At 48.3% G+C, this 18,004-nt stretch overlaps 1 protein-coding gene across 1 annotated transcript in view; it reads right to left on the minus strand.

Annotated features, from left to right (window-relative positions):
• Positions 1-2,232, minus strand: part of SFXN1 (sideroflexin 1) — a 39,989-nt gene extending 37,757 nt beyond the window's left edge. The window contains exon 1 of the mRNA XM_069764083.1: positions 2,103-2,232. The gene's annotated coding sequence lies outside the window, so the exon portion shown is untranslated. The remainder of the gene's footprint in view (positions 1-2,102) is intronic.
• Between the last annotated feature and the right edge of the window lie 15,772 nt (positions 2,233-18,004).

Here is an 18,004-nt window from a genome sequence, read left to right on the forward strand (position 1 = left end):
CAGCAGTGACGTACTGGCGCGGGGACGGCAGAGGACAGATGCGATTGTCATTTTTATGTACAAAAAAACAATGGCATAAAAAAATTACATGGGACAATCATGGGAGAATAGTAGGGTGAATGTAGTCATCCAGGATAAGAAAATCATGGAATAGTGCAATTTTTAGAAAATAGCGGATATGGTTTTTTTTCTGATTCTAGTTAACCCCTTTATGGGGTCCACAAACATTTCTAAATTATTGTTATCCGTTTATTTAAAGGGAACCTGTCACCCCCAAAATCGAAGGTGAGGTAAGCCCACGGGCATCAGGGGCTTATCTACAGCATTCTGTAATGCTGTAGATAAGCACCCGATGTAACCTGAAAGATAAGAAAAAGAGGTTAGATTATACTCACCTGGGCGGGCGGTCCGGTCCAATGGGCGTCGCGGTCCGGTCTGGGGCCTCCCATCTTCATATGATGACGTCCTCTTCTTGTCTTCACGCTGTGGCTCCTGGGCAGGTGTACTTTGTCTGTCCTGTTGAGGGCAGAGCACAGTACTGCAGTGCGCAGGCGCTGGGCTTCTCTGACCTTTCCCGGCACCTGCGCACTGCAGTACTTTACTCTTCCTGTCAACGGGGCAGACAAAGTACACCTGTACCGGAGCCGCAGCGTGAAGACAAGAAGAGGACGTCATCATATGAAGATGGGAGGCCCTGGACCAGGACCGCCCCTGGGTGAGTATAATCTAACCTCTTCTTCTCATCTTTCAGGATACATCGGGGGCTTATCTACAGCGTTACAGAATGCTGTAGATAAGCCCCTGATGCCGGTGGGCTTAGCTCATCTTCGATTTTGGGGGTGACCGGTTCCCTTTAATTAAAACCCAGATTGGTAAGATAGCTTTTCCCTACGCTCTATGAAGGCATGCGTTCCCTTCCATAGAAATACCCATATTAATGTGCGTGTTAGTTATCTAATGTACAGAAGAAGAGTTTAGCACTTGGGGTCAGAACAGTAATGTCAATCTTCAAATCCCAGAGAAACAGTGATCACGGCTCACACAAGTCCAACGCCGCGAGCCCCGGGGCCCGACAACGCCCAGAGCCCGGGAGCCCGACAACGCCCAGAGCCCCGACAACGCCCAGAGCCCGGGAGCCCGACAACGCCCAGAGCCCGGGAGCCCGACAACGCCCAGAGCCCGGGAGCCCGACAACGCCCAGAGCCCGGGAGCCCGACAACGCCCAGAGCCCGGGGGCCCGACAACGCCCAGAGCCCGACAACGCCCAGAGCCCGGGGGCCCGACAACGCCCGGGGCCCGACAACGCCCGGGGCCCGACAACGCCCGGGGCCCGACAACGCCCGGGGCCCGACAACGCCCGGGGCCCGACAACGCCCGGGGCCCGGGGGCCAACAACAGCAGATGATATGATGCAGCACCATGTGAGCCCTTCACTGAGCACTGCTGCAAGTATCAGGTCCGCCATGGTATACACTTACTAATCTTACTGGACACTAGACCGCCTATAACAAATGTCCCACCGTGCCATACACGCGTCTCCTATAATGTCCCAGTGTGACCCAGATCTGAATATTCTCCTTACAATGACTGAAGATTGTCCCAGCATATAAATCAGAGATCCACTGCTAAGAAATGAAAGGGTAACACAGCATTCAGAGCAAGAAGTGTCACTGTAGCAGGGGCTGCACTAATCCGGAGAGGCGGGGGGCACTTATATTAGGGGGTCTTCCTGCAGATCACCACAGGAACCGGATAGAAATATTCATCCAGTCTGCATACAAACGAATACACAGAGGATCGCAGATATTCTGCACATAGGTACAGATGATCTCACAACATTTATATATCTATACAAAGCTACATGCAGCATATGTACACAGATGATCTACACATGATATATATCCTGTACAAACAGGTGCTCGCAAGGTGTGTACATATAATGCATGTATCTATGTGCTGCACCAGTATATGTATGTACACACACACACACACACACACACACACACACACACACACACACACACACACACACACACACACACACACACTCTGCAGCAGGGCAGTAATGGCCGCCTGCAGGGAAGCCGCCCGCTTCCTCTCACCCGATAGTTGTGCACCGAGTCCCGCCGCAGATGCTCTGTCTCCGCTTCTCCTCTCTCCAGCACTGCCTGCCCCTCTGCCGCGGTGGCTCTGCTCCTAGTCACATGGTAGGGTGACGTCATGCGGCTACGGGCTCCTAGTCGGGACAATTTTGTGGCGATGACGCGGTGGAGTGTAACGGGGTCGCAGGCTGGTGAAAGCGGCCAAGTCTCCCACCAGACCCGGTGTAACGGCAGCTCCTAGCGCTGTGGGCTCCGTGTGTACATGTGGCCATAAAAGAAGGCGCGGGAATCGTTTTGTGGTGTAGGCTCCGCCAGGAGGCGCTCTCACTCTCCAAACACCGCCTGTGGGCTAGAAATACACAGGCAGGAAAGAGTGGCTGCAAATTATTCATAGCAATTACATAACCTGAGACGTATTATTTTATTTTAATTTGGGCAAAAGGAAAGCGATTTGAGCTTTTATTATTTTTAACCCCTTTCTGACATTGTGCATTTAATGAACATAGTACAAAAAACCCGAAAAACAACTGTGGGACTGCACTTTTTTTTGCAATTTCACCGCCCTTGCAATTTGTTTCCTGTTTTCCAGTACATGATATGGTAAAACCAATAGTGTAGTTCGAAAGGACAACTCTTCCCGCAAAAAACAAGCCCTCACATGGCGATATTGACGGAAAAATAAAAAAAGTTATGGCTCTGGGAAGAAGGGGAGCGAAAAAAAGCAGAGACGAAAATACCTCTGGGGTGAAGGGGTTAATGCAATGATGTGGAAATTATACAGTGTGAATGCAGTCACTAGTGCGGTTTTTGCAGATTTTGTTGCGGATTACAAAGGATGGACTCTGCTGTGCGACTCGCCGTTCTGCAGTTTGAAAATGTGCATCAGTTTGAGCTGAACAGTATGTGAGTGAGATTTTGGGCTCATACTCGCGAGAAAAACGGACGAGTGCAATCCGATAAAAAATCGGATTGCACTCGGACCAATGTTATTCAATAGGTGACATCTCATTTGCGATTTTTTTTTTTTTTCTCAGCCGAAATCGGACTGAGAAAAAAATTGCAGCAGATTTGTTGCGATTCTCAGACGACACTCGCCAATGTAAGTCAATGGGTGCGAGGAAAAAAAAAAAATCGCACAGCACTCGCACCATGCGACTGCTGTCCGATGTTTACGGGTCAGTGTTCTTTGAAAAGCCGGTAATTCATATCATATCAGTGAGACACACATATATATACTGTGTATATATATATATATATTCATATTTCATACAGCGCTAAATAGCATAAAAGCTGATAATTCAATTGCCGGCTTTTCTATCTCCTTCCCAAACCCGACAGGATATGAGACCTGGTTTACATACAGTAAACCATCTCATATCCCTTATGTTTTTACATATTCCTCACTAATAATGTTCCAAGTGTCTGTGTGCAAAATTTGGGAGCTCTAGGTGTTAAAATAAAGGGATAAACCACAGAAACAACTGGCGTGGGCTCCCGCGCAATTTTCTCCACCAGAGTGGGAAAGCCAGTGACTGAGGGCAGATATTAATAGCCTGGAGAGGGTCCATGGTTATAGGACCCCCACTGGCTAAAAACATCTGCCCCCAGCCACCCCAGAAAAGGCTCATCTCCCGAATAGCGGTAGGATATGGAGTAATAAAGGGTTAATGTCACCTTGCTAATCTAAGGTGACATTAAGCCTGGTTAATAATGGAGAGATGTCAATAAGGCACCCATCCATTATTAATCCATTATTAATAAAGGGTTAAAAAAACACATTAGGAAAAAAGTGTTTTAATGAAATAAATACACAGGGTGTTGGAATAGCTTTATTATACACTCCATCCAAATGACGACCATTGTCTTCTGAAAAAAAGATAAAAAAACAAACAACAATATCCCATACCTATCCGCAGTCATATCCCATGATGTAAATCCATCAGAAGGGGTTAAATAATTTACAACCAGGAGCCTGCTGATGCAGCTGTGGCCCCTGGCTGTAAAAACTGGGGAATGAATGGAATGCAGGGGAATGTAGCTACCTAGACTTGCGGTGCTGCGCCCCCTGCTGGCAGAACCTCATATGAACTCGAGCGTGGGAAAATATTCTGAAAAATTCCCACACTCTAGTTCATATGAGGTTATGCCAGCAGGGGGCGCAGCACCGCAAGTCTAGGTAGCTACGTTCCCCTGCTTCTCATTCATTCCCCAGTTTTTACAGCCAGGGGCCACAGCTGCATTTGCAGGCTTCTGGTTGTAAAATTATTTAACCCCTTCAGATGGATTTACATCGTGGGACATGATTGCGGACAGGTATGGGATATTGCCCGGCTTTTATGCTATCTAGCGCTGTATGAAATATGAAAATATACTGTATATGTGTCTCACTGACATATATATATGTATATGCATGTAAAGAAGCTGCGGAGACACCATCACGTGTTTCTCGACGCAAGCAGTGAATAACCAGGCCTTTCCCCGGGAAGGAACAACCACGGGAAGGGCAGCATCCTATGAAGGAAAGCCACCTATGCCAAGCATGGTATCCATCCACAGACAGCTGTTTCGGGGTTTTTGCCCCTCATCAGTGTGGAGTAGGAATCGTGGTTGTTCCTTCCCGGGGAAAGGCCTGGCTATTCACTGCTTGCGTCGAGAAACACGTGATGGTGTCTCCGCAGCTTCTTTACATGCATCTGCATATTTCCCATAAGGGATGGGGGCAGTGTGCTGGAATCACTGCGTTGAGAAACACGTGATGGTGTCTCCGCGGTGTTGGATGTTTTGGTCTCCCCGAGGCCAATCATCTGTGCCTTTATATATATATATATATATATATATATATATATATATATATCTACCTATACTATGTGTAGACATTTACTGTATTTTTATCTATTCCATTGCGACCTGTCAGTGTGATTTTACTGTAAGCGCCTATCTATCTATCAATCTATCTATCTCATTATCTATCTATCTATCTATCTATCTATCTATCTATCTATCCCATATCTATCTATCTATCTATCTATCTATCTATCTATCTATCTATCTATCTATCTCATATCTATCTATCTATCTATCTATCTATCCCATATCTATCTATCTATCTATCTATCTATCTATCTATCTATCTATCTATCTATCTATCTATCTATCTCATATCTATCTATCTATCTATCTATCCCATATCTATCTATCTATCTATCTATCTATCTATCTATCTATCTATCTATCTTTCCCATATCTATCTATCTATCTATCTATCTATCTATCTATCTATCTATCTATCTATCTATCTATCTATCCCATATCTATCTCATATCTATCTATCTATCTATCTATCTATCTATCTATCTATCTATCTATCTATCTATCTATCTATCCCATATCTATCTATCTATCTATCTATCACATATATATGTATGTTTTGAAAAATATTTTGTTGTAAAACGATGTGTACATGTCAGAGAACTGCTGTATGTAAAAGCTCATGTTAAAATCGAATTGCATGCAGATTGCGTATGGATGTCATGATAAAAAATCGCATTGACATCGCATGACACTCGCATGTTTTACCTCCGTTTTTTCGGTCCAGAAATCTGACCTTTTTTTTCTCGCAAATGGGTATGAGCCCTTTCGTAAATGCTCATCCAATTTACAGGATTTTTAACCCCTTAGAGACAGATAATGTATGCAGCTCTATGCACCTATCAGCGCACCCGTGACATGATCGTTGAGTTTCCATGATAGCCAGAGGTCTGATGAAGATCCCTTTGCCTCTCATGACAGTACTCCTGTGAGATCCAGTCGTGATTTATTTATTTTTATTACTTATTATGCATTGTTTGTTTAGCGCCATCATATTTTGAAGCACTTTACATACATAATCATCACTGTTCCTAATGGGGCTCACAATCTAAAAACCTATCAGTATGACTTTAGAGTGTAGGAGGAAACCAGAGAACCCGGAGGAAACCCACACAAATACGGGGAGAACATACAGATTCCTTGCAGATGTTGTCCTTAATGGGATTTGAACCTAGAACCCCAGTGCTGCAAGGCTAACCACTGAGCCACCATGCTGTCCATTTACATTATACATAGCAGTACTGTGGAATGATTGCAAGTTCAAGCTCAAGCAAGAAAAAGCCCTCAGTCAGCTCCATTTCTTGAAAACTAATTATTTTTGCAAATTTCAATTTTTTTTTAACGACTTAAAACAAAAACTATGCATGTTTGGTATCTCCGTTATTGACGTGAGGAATCATATTGCGAGGTCATTACCGTAAAATGAACACTGTAAATAAAATAACCCCCCCCCAAAAAAAAAATAAAAAAAAAAATTGCGGAATTCTGCCACTTTGTTATTTCACCATATGTGTTTTTTTCCCCGGTTTTCAGTACCTCGTATGATAAAATGAATGGCGATTAGAGATGAGCGAACCCGAACAGTCAAGTTCGGCGTCCGTGCCCGAACACCTACTGTTCGGGCACGGAACCCGAGCACGGACTTCACCGGGAACTCCGTGTTACTGTTTGGGTTCAGCTGCCCGAACACCGGATGTTTGTCGCGCTGTCATGTGCATGGAGATTGACGGTGAAAGCATCCCCTGCCGGGCTGAACTGCTGTGACCAGGGCCGTATTTGCCACTAGGCACTTGAGGGCACGTGCCTAGGGCGGGGCAATGTGAGGGGGCGGCACCTGAGCAAGTTTAAAAAAAAATAAAAAATTTTTTTTTAAAGGTTCGGGGGTCACCCCGCCCACCCACCTACCTCAGCCACGGCTGCTGCGGGGGGAGGGGGTCTCGGGCGCAGGGCCGCCCGCTATCCGGGCATTACTTGTTAGGGTGCATCTGGCGTCCAGAATGGGTGCTGTACCTTTAAGCAGCAGGCAGGCCCAAGTGCATCATGGTCCTGACGCCGGTCATGTGACATGCTGCGCGCTCTTCTTAATGTAGGAGCACTGGAGCAGACTGCAGAGCTGAGCAGCATGCCATGTTTGTGGGAGAAGATACTGAAGTCGGTGGTGAGCAGGGAGAGGAGGCGGGCAGTGTGAGAGGAAGCTGCAGAGAGGAGTGAGGTGAGAGAGGAGACGGGAGTCTGCTGATGTGAGTGAGGAGAGGCTGCAAAGGAGAGGAGATGAGAGGCTGCAAAGGGGAGAGGGGAGGCTGCTAAGGGGAGGGGAGAGGCTGGTGAGAGGAGGCTGCTGAGAGGAGAGGCTGGTGAGGGGAGGCTGCTAAGGGGAGGATATGAGTGGCTGCTGAGGAGAGGAGATGAGAGGCTGGAGAGGGGAGGCTGCTAAGGGGAGAGGAGAGGCTGGTGAGGGGAGGCTGCTAAGGGGAGGATATGAGGAGATGAGAGGGGAGGCTGCTAAGGGGAGAGGAGAGGCTGGTGAGGGGAGGCTGCTAAGGGGAGGATATGAGGAGATGAGAGGGGAGGCTGCTAAGGGGAGAGGAGAGGCTGGTGAGGGGAGGCTGCTAAGGAGAGGATATGATGAGATGAGAGGGGAGGCTGCTAAGGGGAGAGGGGAGGCTGCTAAGGGGAGAGGGGAGGCTGCTAAGGGGAGAGGAGAGGCTGGTGAGGGGAGGCTGCTAAGGGGAGGATATGAGTGGCTGCTGAGGAGAGGAGATGAGAGGCTGGAGAGGGGAGGCTGCTAAGGGGAGAGGAGAGGCTGGAGAGGGGAGGCTGCTAAGGGGAGAGGGGAGGCTGCTAAGGGGAGGGGAGAGGCTGGTGAGGGGAGGCTGCTGAGAGGAGAGGCTGGTGAGGGGAGGCTGCTAAGGGGAGGGGAGAGGCTGGTGAGGGGAGGCTGCTAAGGGGAGGATATGAGTGGCTGCTGAGGAGAGGAGAGGCTGGAGAGGGGAGGCTGCTAAGGGGAGGGGAGAGGCTGGTGAGGGGAGGCTGCTGTGAGGAGAGGCTGGTGAGGGGAGGCTGCTAAGGGGAGAGGAGAGGCTGGTGAGGGGAGGCTGCTAAGGGGAGGATATGAGTGGCTGCTGAGGAGAGGAGATGAGAGGCTGGAGAGGGGAGGCTGCTAAGGGGAGAGGAGAGGCTGGTGAGGGGAGGCTGCTAAGGGGAGGATATGAGGAGATAAGAGGGGAGGCTGCTAAGGGGAGAGGAGAGGCTGGTGAGGGGAGGCTGCTAAGGGGAGGATATGAGGAGATGAGAGGGGAGGCTGCTAAGGGGAGAGGAGAGGCTGGTGAGGGGAGGCTGCTAAGGGGAGGATATGAGGAGATGAGAGGGGAGGCTGCTAAGGGGAGAGGGGAGGCTGCTAAGGGGAGAGGAGAGGCTGGTGAGGGGAGGCTGCTAAGGGGAGGATATGAGTGGCTGCTGAGGAGAGGAGATGAGAGGCTGGAGAGGGGAGGCTGCTAAGGGGAGAGGAGAGGCTGGAGAGGGGAGGCTGCTAAGGGGAGAGGAGAGGCTGGAGAGGGGAGGCTGCTAAGGGGAGAGGAGAGGCTGGAGAGGGGAGGCTGCTAAGGGGAGAGGAGAGGCTGGTGAGGGGAGGCTGCTAAGGGGAGGATATGAGAGGCTGGAGATGAGAGGGGAGGCTGCTAAGGGGGGATATGAGAGGCTGGAGAGGATATGAGGGGAGGCTGCTAAGGGGAGGATATGAGAGGCTGGAGAGGAGATGAGAGGGGAGGCTGCTAAGGGGAGGATATGAGAGGCTGGAGAGGAGATGAGAGGGGAGGCTGCTAAGGGGAGAGGGAGGTTGGTGAGGAGAGGGGAGGCTGGTGAGGAGATGAGGGGGCTGCTGAGGAGGGAGGCTGCTGAGAAGAGGGGAGGCTGCTAAGGGGAGAGAGGAGGCTGCTAAGGGGAGGATATGAGGCTGGAGAGGAAATGAGAGGGGAGGCTGCTAAGGGGAGAGGAGAGGCTGGTGAGGGGAAGCTGCTAAGGGGAGGATATGAGAGGCTGGAGAGGAGATGAGAGGGGAGGCTGCTAAGGGGAGAGGAGAGGCTGGTGAGGGGAGGCTACTAAGGGGAGGATATGAGAGGCTGGAGATGAGAGGGGAGGCTGGTGAGGGGAGGCTGCTAAGGGGGGATATGAGAGGCTGGAGAGGAGATGAGAGGGGAGGCTGCTAAGGGGAGAGGAGAGGCTGGTGAGGGGAGGCTGCTAAGGGGAGGATATGAGAGGAGAGGCTGGTGAGGAGATGAGAGGGGAGGCTGCTGCTGAGGAGATGGGAGGCTGGTGAGGAGAGGAGATGGGAGGCTGGTGAGGAGAGGGGAGGCTGCTGAGAGGGGAGGCTGCTGAGAGGGGAGGCTGGAGAGGAGAGGGGAGGCTTTTGAGGAGAGGCTGCTGGTGAGAGGAGAGGCTGCTGGTGAGGAGAGGAGAGGCTGGTGAGAGGGAAGGCTGGTGAAGAGAGAAGAAGGGAGGCTGGTGAGGAGAGGGGAGGCTGGAGAGGGGAGGCTGGTGAGGAGATGAGAGGCTGGTGAGGAGATGGGAGGCTGGTGAGGAGAGGAGAGGCTGCTGGTGAGGAGAGGGGAGGCAGGTGAGAGGAGAGGCTGGTGAGAGGGAAGGCTGGTGAGGAGAGAAGGGAGGCTGGTGAGAGGAGAGGCTGGTGAGGAGATGGGAGGCTGGTGAGGAGATGAGAGGCTGCTGAGGAGATGAGAGGCTGGTGAGGAGAGGAGATGAGAGGCTGGAGAGGAGATGAGCGGCTGGTGAGAGGCTGCTGAGGAGAGGTGAGGCTGGTGATGGGAGGCTGGTGAGGAGATGAGAGGCTGGTGAGATGAGAGGCTGCTGAGATGGCTGCATTCGGCAGGTGGAGGCTGCATCTGGCAGGTGGAGGCTGCTTACGGGAGTGAGGAGAGGCTGCTGAGGGAAGTCTGCGTCCTGCATCCAACAGGGTGAGGCTGAAGAGGTGGTTCCCTTTAGAAATCTGTCAAACCTTGCAACCATGGCAGAATCAACTGACCATGTAATGTGTATGAGATTCACCAGATTCTCACATGACAACTGGAAAGGTTTGCTAAGGCTACTTTCACATCAGCAATTTTCTCCGTTCGCAGCAGATACTGCAGTTTTTCCGCATCTGCCGCGTAACGTATCAGTTACGGGCCGGCAACTCTGCGTTCGGCCTCATTCATTCCCTATGGAACTTGCGGACATGTGCAGCACTTGAGGTTTTGCACTTGAGGCGAGACAAAAAAACACGGCTAGCAGCATTTTTTTTCCCTGTTGCTGCAAGTACCGCATTTGCCGGATCACGGCAAAACCGCAAGCGCTGCGCCGCACATGTCCAAGTCGCATAGGGAATGAATGAGGCCGAACGCACTGTTGCCGTAAGTGATCCGTTACAGATGCGGAAAAACTGCCGCAAATGTCAAAAATCGCTGATGTTAAAGTAGCCTAAGTCACTGCCGATAGTGTCATACTCACCAATGGGGGAGGCAGCACGAAAAGTGCCTAGGGCAGCAGAAACTCTAAATACGGCCCTGGCTGTGACCTTTGTCAGATCCCCGCTAGCAGCGTGAGCGTTTTTCTCGGTGTTAGTGGGGATCTCACCGAGGTCATGGCAGTTCAGCCTGGCCGGAGCCTCAGTGACCGGACATAACCTCAATGACATCACCACCAGTCACTGAGGCTGCGTACTCAGTAGTTCAGTCACCAGTGGTTCTCAGCCTGGACGGTCGCATCTTGGCACCGTCCAGGTTGAAAACTGTTTATCTCCCAGACATGGATTACAGCATGGAACACAATGACGGACAGGTATGGTATATTGCTGTTTTTTTATTTTAGTTTTATTACAGGAGAACAAGGACTGCGATGGAATTAGACAAGGTCGTGAGTATGGTTTAATTAAGATTATTAAAGGAGTCTGTGTCTTTCTTTCAATTAAAGGACTTTATTCTTGCTGTTCCTTTATTTACCATATACCTATAGCATTAGTAATTGATAGGTGTCTTATAGACACCTCTCCTTTACTAAGCCATGGGCTAGATGTCACCTGACAATACAAAGGTGACATCAACCGCACAAATATTAACCCCACTTGCCACCGCTACAAGGCAAGTGGGAAGAGTCGGGCAAAGCGTCAGAATTGGCGCATCTAATAGATGTACCGTTTCTGGGCAGCTGTGGGCTGCTATTTTTAGGCTGTGGGTCTGTTTAGGCTGTTCTGCACCGTTTTGGAATGCAGACTTTGATAGAATGGTCTGCGGGCGTCATGTTACGTTTGCAGAGCCCCTGATGTGCCTAAACAGTAGAAACCCCTAACAAGTAACCTTATTTTGGAAACTAGACCCCCTAAGGAACTTATCTAGATGTGTTGTAAGAATTTTGAACACCCAAGTGTTTCACTAAAGTTTATAACGCAGAGCCGTGAAAATAAAATTATATATTTTTTCTGTAAAAATGATTTTTAGCCCCAATTTTTTATTTTCACAAGGGTTTAGAAGAGAAATTGGACACGAGTTGTTGTCCAATTTGTCCTGAGTACGCTGGTACCCCATATGTGGGGGTAAACTACTGTTTGGCAGAGCTCGGAAGGGAAGGAGCACCATTTGACTTTTTCAACCCATAATAGGAATTGAGATCGGATGCCATGTCGTGTTTGGAGAGTCCCTGATGTGCCTAAACAGTTGAAACCCCCCAATTCTAACTCCAACCCTAACCCCAACACACCCCTAACCCTAATCCCAAGCCTAACCAGAACCCTAACCACACCCCTAACCCTAATCCCAGCCCTAACCATAACCCTAACCCCAGCACACCCCTAACCCCAACACCCGCTAACCATAACCCTGACCACAAACCTAACCCTGACGCAACCCTAACCCTAATCCCAACCCTAATCCCAACCTTGACCCTAATCCCAACTGGAAATGTAAACCTAACCCTAACCATAGCCCCAACGCTAACCCTAACTCTATCCCCAAACCTAACGCTAACGTTAGCCCTAACCCTAACTTTAGCCCCAACCCTAGCCCTAACTTGAGCCTAACTCACTTTAGCCCAACTCTAACCCTAACAAAAAAATGGAAATAAATATATATTTTTTATTTCAATAATATTCCCTGACTAAGGGGGTGATAAAGGGGAGTTTCATTTACAATTTTTTTAAAATTTTGTTCACTGTGATAGACCCTATCACAGTGATCAAAATGAACCAATAGGAAAAATCTATTGTTGCCGGCCGACAGATCTCGGCGGGCGCACTGAGATATATAACGGTGCGGTCACCGTTATATGGTTAATAACGGTGATTGTAACTTCGGGGTCGGTAAACACCGACCTGAAACATGTTCTCTGGGGTCTCGGCTACCCTCGGCAGCCAAGACCCTGGAGAAATTCCAACTCTGGGGGCACTATACACTTTTTAATTACCCTTAACTACCACCGTTAAAAGGCATATTGGCGGTCGTTAAGGGGTTAAAACACCACTCCAGCGTTTTTCTTTCTTGCAGAGCTGTAGTGGTGCAATAATCTTAGATCCCTGCCTCTCGAATTATGCTTACCAGCCACAGTCTTCATATTTTATTGGCACCTCTCTAGTGGGTCTCCAGCAGCTTGTGACCTCTTGGATCCCTCCAGTGTTTGCTGGAACACACCTGAAGTAAAACAATCACTAAGTCTATAAGAGCCAGAACGAGGCTCTCCTAGACTTGCATTGGCAGCCTCATCTTTTCAGTCACAGTGGTACACTCCGCACAGCTTCAGTCACTGTGAGTACATAGTGAGTGGCGGCTGTAACCACTCCCCTTCACTAGCAGCCAGTTCAGCAGTGCATCAGTGCTAAGCCGTTGTTATTCTACGCTTGGTGCATCTGAGGAGCACAAACCCTCAAAACCCTTAATGGTAAGGATAGAAAGCATGGTGCTATATTGCTATTCACTACCTGAATGATAAATAGAATGCCAAGCAAAATTTCAGTGAGAGCTACTTGTCGGATTGCTTGAGAGGCAAATCAGAGCTTCTGATAGACTGGAAAAGGCTTTCAGAAAGATTTAGCAGACTCCGTTGGTACACTGTGAGACATCTGCACAAATATGGCTGTCATGGTCGAGTCATCAGAAAAAAGCCTCTCCTGCGTCCTCACCATGAAATTCAGCATCAGAAGTATGCAAAAGAACATCTAAACAAGCCTGATGCATTTTGGAAAGAAGTCCTGTGGACCTATATGGTTAAAATAGAACTCTGACCACAATGGTCAAAGGTATGTGTGGAGAAAAAGAGCAAAGAATTTGAGGAAAAGAACATCTTGCCAACCATTAAGCATGGAGGTGTATCTATCATGCTTTGGGGTTGCTTGGCAGAGAATGGCACAGGGAACATTTCACGAGTAGAGGGAAGAATATATTCAATGAAATTTCATCAAATTCTTGCTACTAACATAACAACATCTGTAAAAAAGCTGAAGTTGAAAAGAGGATGGTTTCTTCAAATGGATATTGATCCTAAACGCACGTCAAAATCCACAATAGTCTACCTCAAAAGGCGCAAGCTGAAGGTTTTACAATGGCCCTCACAGAGTCCTGATCTGAACATCATCGAAAATCTGCAGCTGGACCTCAAAATAGCAATGCATGCAAGACGACCCAGAAATCTAACAGAGCTGTAAGAATTTACCAAGGAAGAATGGATGAAAATCCCTCAAATAAGAATTTAAAGATTCTCGTCTTGCTACAAAAAATGTTTACAAGCTGTGATACTTTTAAAATAATGGTGCTACTAGGTAATAACCAGGGTACAGGGTGCCCAAACATCAGACCAGTTTCCTTTTTCTAATTTTTTAAATGTAAAAGATGAAAATATATATTTTCCTAAAATACCCCTTTCTGATATGAGACGTAATAATCCATCCGATTGCCCATATGCACTGCTCCTAGCACTTTAACCCCCCGAAATGCTGGAATCTAATGTGATTGCAACATTCCGGTCTGACAGCCCCTCTGCCTTTGGATTGGAGACCCCGTGGTGTGACGCGGAATCACAATCGCTGCCATGGTGACCCCGTGTCATCTTGAGATGTCGTCACCAGAGATAAGAAACTTGCTGATCATGCACAGCGCATGATCAGCAAGTTTCTCTGTCACTGCAGAGCTGACAGTTTCTACAGCATGGGGATGCTTCATCCCCATGCTGTAAAAGCGATCAGCCTCCAAAAAATGATAGTCCCACAGTGGGACAAAGTAAAAAAGTTAAAAAAAGTTACATTATTTTTTAAATAATTGTAATATAAATTATACATACTGTACTGTATATATGTATATACAGTATGTGCATGTGTATCTGTATATATACACTGTGCAGAATTATTAGGCAAGTTGTATTTTAGAGGATTATCTTTATTTTTGATCAACAATTATGTTCTCAATCAACCCAAAAGACTCATAAATATCAAAGCTTAATATTATTGGAAGTTGGAGTGGGTTTTTTTTTTAGATTTGGTGATCTCAGGATGATATCTGTTTGTGCAGGTAACTATTACTGTGCAGAATTATTAGGTAACTTAATAAAAACCAAATATATTCCTATCTCACTTGTTTATTTTCACCAGGTAAACCAATATAACTACACAAAATTTAGAAATAAACATTTCTGACATGCAAAAACAAACCCCAAAAAAATTAGTGACCAATATAGCCACCTTTCTTTATGATGACTCTCAACAGCCTTCCATCCATAGATTCTGTCAGTTGCTTGATCTGTTTACGCTCAACATTGCATCCAGCGGCCACCACAGCCTCCCAGACACTGTTCCGATAGGTGTACTGTTTTCCCTCCCTGTAGATCTCACATTTTATGAGGGACCACAGGTTCTCTATGGGGTTCAGATCAGATGAACAAGGGGGCCATGTCATTATTTTTTCTTTTTTGAGACCTTTACTGGCCAGCCACGCTGTGGAGTAGTTGGAGGCATGTGATGGAGCATTGTCCTGCATGAAAATCATGTTTTTCTTGAACGATACCGACTTCCTCCTGTACCACTGCTTGAAGAAGTTGTCTTTCAGAAACTGGCAGTAGGTCTGGGAGTTGAGCTTCACTCCATCCTCAACCTGAAAAGGTCACACAAATTCATCTTTGATACCAGCCCATACCAGTACCCCACCTCCACCTTGCTGGTGTCTGAGTTGGAGTGGATCTCTCTGCCCTTTACTGATCCAGCCTCTGGCCCATCCATCTGGCTGATCAAGAGTCACTCTCATTTCATCAGTCCATAAAACCTTTGAAAGTCAGTCTTAAGATATTTCTTGGCCCAGTCTTGACGTTTTATCTTATGTTTCTTGTTCAAAGGTGGTTGTTTTTCAGCCTTCCTTACCTTGGCCATGCCCCTGAGTATCTCACACCTTGTGCTTTTTGTTACTCCAGTAACATCGCAGCTCTAAAATACGGCAAAACTGTTGGCAAATGGCATCTTCGCAGCTTCACGCTTGATTTTCCTCAATTCATGGGCAGCTATTTTGCGCCTTTTTTGCCCAACACGCTTCTTGCGACTCTGTTGGCTATTTGCCATGAAATGCTTGATTGTTTGGTGATCATGCTTCAAAAGTTCGGCAATTTCAAGACTGCTGCATCCCTCTGCAAGACATCTCAAAATTTTGGACTTTTCAGAGCCCTGAAATCTCTCTTCTGACCCATTTAGCCAAAGGAAAGGAAGTTGCCTAATAATTAGTCACACCTTATATAGGGTTTTGAGGTCATTAGACAACACACCTCCTCATTACAGAGATGCACATCCCCTGATTTACTTAATTGGTAGTTGGCTCTCAAGCCTGAACAGCTTGGAGTAGGACAACATGTATAAAAAGTATCATGTGAACAAAGTACAACTTGCCTAATAATTCTGCACACAGTGTATATATACCCGTATTTTTCGGACTATAAGACGCAGCGGACGATAAGACGCACCCCAAATTTTCAGAATAAAAATAAGGAAAAAAAAATGTTTCAAATGGGGGTACGTCTTACAGTCCGAATTCAGCTTACCAGTGAAGGGATCGCCACAGGTGGAGAAGTGGTCACAGGGGCCTTTCGGTGGTCCAGGCTGGTGCGTTGGCCTCCTGGAAATCCCATCCCAGGCTGGTGCTCTGTGCTTGGGCAGGGGTGGAGGCTCTGTGCTCTTGGGCAGTGGCTGGGCTCCGGGGCAGTGGCTGGGCTCCGGGGCACAGGCTAGGCTGTGGGGCACAGGCTGTGCTGCGGGCAGTGGCTGGGCTCCGGGGCACAAGCTGTGCTGCGGGCAGTGGCTTGGCTCTGGGGCACAAGCTGTGCTGTGGGCAGTGGCTGGTCTCTGGGGCACAAGCTGTGCTGCGGGCAGTGGCTGGGCTCTGGGGCACAAGCTGTGCTGTGGGCAGTGGCTGGGCTCTGGGGCACAAGCTGTGCTGCGAGCAGTGGCTGGGCTCTGGGGCACAAGCTGTGCTGCAGGCAGGGGCTGTGTTGCGGGGCTGTGGCAGCGGCTCTCTGGGCTCAGTGGAGGCTCCGACGGCATTTCGTCAAAGCCTGGAGGCCCCCCGCTCATCCTTGGATGGCAAGTTGCGGTGGCCTCTGAGAACATGGGCGCCAGGAAAATGGCCACCGGGCCGGGGCACGCTTAGATTCAGATCTTGTTGCCGAGATCTCGCCCCGAGATCTCGGGAGACGAGATCTCGTTGACGAGATTTGAATCTAAGCGTGCGCCGGCCCGGCGGCCATTTTCCCGGCGCCCATGTTCTCGGAGGCCACCGCAACTTGTCATTCACGGATGAGCGAGGGGCCTCCGGGCTTTGACAAAATGCCGTCGGAGCCCCCACTGAGCCCAGAGAGCCGCTGCCACAGCCCCGCAGCACAGCCCCTGCCCGCAGCATAGCCACACCAGCATGGGAAGGGAGGCTGCATCGGGACCGCCGCCGCATGATTTGTAAGTATATTGCGACTACAAGACGCACCCCCATTTTCCCCTTACATTTTTGGGGAAAAAAGTGCGTCTTGTAGTCCAAAAAATACGGTGTATATATATATATATATATATATATATATATATATATATTGTAGGGGTTCCACTCACTCCGCTGCGACGGCTGACACTCAGGAGGCATGTTCCTTTAAAGTTCACTGGGTTTATTGCTTCATAAACCATATGGCAAAACAACAGAAAGCAAATAGCCTTTGGTTCAGGCAAAGAAAAACAAGTGTCCAGTTCATCCGGCTCAGTCCTGAAGCTGTAACACACTCAGGAGGGTTTCACCTCCACACATATCTGCTGTGTAAAGCATTAGCCAGTCTTATATAGAGCTAACCACACCCAGTAACCCATCACATGATTAGCCATGTGGTCTGACATCACCACAGGTCCTGAAATACATATATATACAAGATTATGTGCAAGAAAGAAATACTCCGGGCTACATTATAGCAACAAGGCACTTATGTGGCACATACCTCCCATCGACTACACACTCTTTAGCCATGCTACATACCTCCCCCCTCTGCCTAAAGCCGTGGGGCTTGGCACTTTCCCCCACTAAACAAGGGATTCTTGATAGGGCATCCGCATTACCGTGCAGCTTTCCGGCCCTATGTTCCACATGGAAACTGAAGTCCTGCAGGGCTAAGAACCAACGGGTGACTCTAGCATTTCTACCCTTTGTTTCCCTCATCCACCTAAGTGGGGCATGGTCGGATATCAGTCTAAATTTACGTCCCAGCAGATAGTACCGTAATGTGTCCACTGCCCATTTTATGGCCAAGCACTCCTTCTCAACGACTGAGTAGTTCTTTTCAGATGAGGACAGCTTCCTACTCAGATAGAGAACAGGATGCTCCTCCCCATGTAGTTCTTGGGAAAGGACTGCTCCCACCCCAACATCTGAGGCATCTGTCTGAAGAATAAACTCTTTCTTGAAGTTTGGGGCCATCAGAACGGGTTGCTTACATAAAGCCTCTTTCATTTCTTGGAAGGCTGAATCTGTTTCTTCGGACCACTTAACCATTACTGA

Source organism: Ranitomeya imitator, chromosome 4 (genome assembly GCF_032444005.1).
Source record: "Ranitomeya imitator isolate aRanImi1 chromosome 4, aRanImi1.pri, whole genome shotgun sequence".
Classification (NCBI taxonomy): Eukaryota; Metazoa; Chordata; class Amphibia; order Anura; family Dendrobatidae; genus Ranitomeya; species Ranitomeya imitator.